Raw genomic sequence first — 4,680 nt, 5'->3', positions numbered from 1 at the left:
ACACATCTCTCCTTCAAATGATCATAGACTAATTGGTTACACTAACAACAACTGGGTCAGTAATCCGAATGATCATAAATTTACAAACGGCTAATGTGTGTTCTATGGGGCTAATTTAGTAGCGTGGTCCTCCAAGAAGCAACATGTCGTGTCTTGGTATAGTACTGAGGCAGAGTATCGAGGATTGCTGCATTAATTTCTAAAATAACTTAGCTCAAGTATCTGTTGAATGAGCTGTAAATGCCCCCTTCGAAGTCCTCCTCTCATCTATTATGACAATCTTGGAGCTATTCAACTTGTTGCAAACCTAATTTTTCACTCAAAATCTAAGCACTTTGCTATGAATTTGAGTTTTGCTCGAGATCATATTACCAAAAGGGGAGTTATCATCAAGCACGTTCCTGGAAGTGTTTGGATGGTAGACATCTTTACGAAGTTTGTGTCTTCCAAGCTGTTTCACATTATTCAAAACAAACTTAGGATTGTTGATTGTCAAGTCCTGATGAGAGAGGATGATAGGAGTAAGCAGCACTAAGGTGTCATAAGGTGGTTAGAATTTGTTAAGTGTCTGTTACGCTTGTAGTTAGTAGTTACTGAACTCATCCACTATATATAAGTGTAATAGCAACTTTGTAATGGTGGTTGATAATCACAAACTCATTAAGATCTTCTCTTTTCCTTCTTTTCCACTTTTTGATCTTCATCTTTAAAACAAAATTAAAAAACGAAAAATAATGTTTGAATAAGATGAAAATGGGTGATGGAAAGAAAGAATTGAAAGATAAGATGTGTATAACATGATGGTGGATCCAAAAATTTTAAATAGAGAGAACTGAAATCTAAAAATTTATATAATCAAATATTGTATTATATATTTAGTGATGTTGGCTTCTTTTATTTTGTTAATAAAAACATTTATTAATAAATATCATATCAAAATAGAAATTTATAGTAAAAAATAAATTTATATTTTAACGTCATTTATAACAAAAAGTATTTTTCTCTAATATTTTTTATGTATACATTTAAAATAAATTAGTAAATATAGTATGTAAGATATATTCATAAGAAAATACATAAAGTTTAAAATAAATGAACTTTATATATATATATATATATATATATATATATATATATATATATATATATTCTTATTACATTTAGTTAGGAGTTATTATAAAAATTAAAGTATTTTCACATTATAATAGATGTAATAATTAAGAAAAAATGTAAAAAATAAAAGGAATAATAAAAACCATTGAACAAAATGACTTGACCTTTAAAAATATATTGTTATCAATGAAAAAGAGCTAATAAGATTTAAAAGGTAAGAAATGAAATTTGAACCTAGGTTGTGTAGTATAAAAACATTACTAAAAAATCACTTGAATAGCAAGAATATCATTAAATATTTCATATCATCTAATATTTATGAGAGTTTGAAAATTTGTTTTGGTGGAGAAAAAAAGAGGGGGGGGGGGGGGCATGGCCACCACCTCTTGGATTTGGATTCGCCTGTATAACAGTAAAACTCTTAATACAAGGCTATTTGAGATCTTTCATGATTGATAGATAAATAAATGAATAATGCTAAAACAAATTTTCAGTTAAAATTAATCAAATTTTTAAAATTTTTTTATTTATCGTAAATTTTAGATCTTAAATCATAAATTATTGATTTTAAATTTTAAATTATAAATCTAAACTTTACAATTATTTAAAATTAACTAACTAAAGTAGGTTTTTTATATGAGTAATATTACACAAATATTTTTTTAGCCAAATCTAATTAAATTGACATAAGTTTAACAAAAAAAAAAAAAAAAACAAGCATACATATGTTGCTTTTTTTTGTGTGTACTTTTTTAACATAAAAATTTTTGTTTGAGAGCATACAAACATATTGATATAACATATAAATTTTTAAATATAGCAAATAAATTTTCGTCGCGAATATAATTTGTTGGTTAAATAAGTTAATGTTCTAATAAATATATAATATTTCAAAAAATTTTGTGATATACATAAAAATTTTTATGTGTTGTATACAAGGACGAATCTTTGCATCGGCAATGAGGACCATGGCTGCCCCCAACTCTTTTATAAAATTATTAGTACTAGATGAGTAGATTTTTATTTGATATGATTAGTTTAATTGAGTATAACATTTTTTATGAACTCACCTTTTTCATTTTTATTGCATCTCCGATCCTACCAATCTCATACTCTCTTGTTTCCTATGTTTCATTATAGCTTTTTCATACAATTAATATAATTTTTTTATTTCACATGAATAACAAACTAATTAATTGAAGACTAACAAAACTTTTACACATTCTTAATATCACTCCCTACAAAGAAAAAAGCTAAAGACCTCAAAAAAAAAAAATAAATCAATTATTTTGAAATTAATTTAGTTGATCTTTTTAATGATAATTTTGTTATTTATATTAAAAAATTACTAAAATTTTTTATTTTGATTTAATTATTAAAATTTTAAGTCACTCAATATTTAAAGAGTATTATTTTAAAATTATTTTTATTTGTAAAACTATTTATTTTTTGTTATATTTCTAACAAATTTTAAAAATAATTATTTAGACATTTTATTTTAATATGAATGTTATTATATAATTTTTATGTTAAAACTTTTTATTGGCCCTTAAAACTTCAGTTCAAACTCTAAAGGCTGTGTGCCAAAAATTTGTGTTGCATATTGAAATTTTTGTGCTGTATATTATTGGTTGGAAATCAATGTTTTGAATATGTAGTCCATCAAAAAATTTTGTGATGTACACCAAAATTTATGTGCTATATATAAAAATTTTTGTGTTGTGTGTATTTTATGATTGTGTGTCAATATTCTACACATATGGTCACTTAAAAATTTATGTGTTGTGTATCAAAATTTTTTGTATTGTAAATCAAAATTTCTGTGTTCTAGTTTTCTAAACATATAGGAGAAGAAGAAAACGAAGAAGACGACGACGGCGATGATAATAACGGAGAATGAGAAAGAAAAAGAACGAGGAGAATAAATCAAACAAGAAGAAGAAGAAGACGATGTTGTTGAAGAAAAAGAAAAAAAAAGGATGATGATGATGACGATGACGATGACGAAGATAATAAAAAAAAATTCAAAAAAAAAAGAGGAAGAGGAAGAAGAAGAAAAAATAACAATGATAATGCATATATATATATATATATATATATATATATATATATATATGTTTAAAATAAACTATGACTTGATTTGAGTATTTGACTTAAAAAAGTTTAGAAGCCTAGTTTTGTTATTATTGTTTTCATATTTTCTCCTAACAATAGAATACTCAAAGAATTCTAAAGCACATACAAATGGAAATAATTAAAGGTCTTAGACAAAAAAACATTGTGATCCTTGCATTGTGATAAGGATAATCTTGTACTATTTAAGATAAAGTTGTTGGACAATCAATCATATATAACTGAGCATATAAAATGTGCAATGTTTATTGTGATGGTTTATAAGGAGACAAAGAAAATTGTGGTGATGTTGAGTAAGTGGTGGATGGATATAATTTATCATAGCTTTGGACATTACTGGTGGTGGCATAAAAAGGAATCCGAGTCCAATATATCCCACCACTTAATAATAAGAGATTTTTTAGCTGGCATGTTCACTTTATGCCAATTTTATGTGCCATCGCCTCTGTGTACTACATAAACCTTTTCCCCGAATAAATACTAGATTTAATTGGATCCTTATTATTTATATAGAAGACAAAGCAACTATTAATTAAAAAAAAATTATAAAATAATTCTTAGTCATTTTTTTTATTAGAGATAAAAAAATTCAAACTCGCAATTTTTTAAGTGAATATATATAGATAGACTATGTTATTTATTTTGTCTTTCTAATCTAAAACAATATCATTTAAAAAAAAAAAAAACACCATCCAACCTCTTAAATACACGTTACTATTTTAGGTGAAAATGGATTAATATTTCTTAAAAGAAGAGTAAGTGAAAGATTAGCATGTCGTCTTGTCATTTATAATTTATTTTTTATTAGGAGACTAGGGGGTCGTCGTGTAATCTATCATAAAAATAGATAAATGACAAATTGGATATTTAATTTTTTAAAAAAAAAATAAATTTAATTAGGTCCATTAAATACCTATTAGACCACCAAAAATAATCAACTTATATTTGCATATTTGTTCATGTTATTTATAAATTTTCTAATAAAATAATTGATCTTTAAAATAATCAAATATTTTATAACAAAATATTCAAATTTGTCATGGTAATATAATCAAACTTTTTTGTGACACTAAGTATATGTCTTTATACAATGACTGATATAGCTAAGTTTTTGTGTTTATATAACAGTTGATTATTAAACATATCGGCTGGATAAGAAAATTATTATTATTATTATTATTATTATTATTATTATTATTATTATTATGTTTTTTTTTACAAATTTGATTGATTCACTATATATATAAAATAGTGTTACATACACTAACATACTAACTAATGCCTCTTGTTATAGTGGTCAATTCAAGCATAAGAGGCTCACTTGATTTGGTGGGAAGCCAAAGAAGTGAAGAACAATTGGGCAGCTCAAAGATTCTGTGAAGATATATTATAAAGTTTAAGGCAAATATGGTTTAATTATTTGACACCTGGGAT

Source organism: Arachis ipaensis, chromosome B5, assembly GCF_059453495.1.
Source record: "Arachis ipaensis isolate K30076 ecotype BB chromosome B5, ASM5945349v1, whole genome shotgun sequence".
Lineage (NCBI taxonomy): Eukaryota > Viridiplantae > Streptophyta > Magnoliopsida > Fabales > Fabaceae > Arachis > Arachis ipaensis.
Note: the sequence above shows the minus strand (reverse complement) of the source record.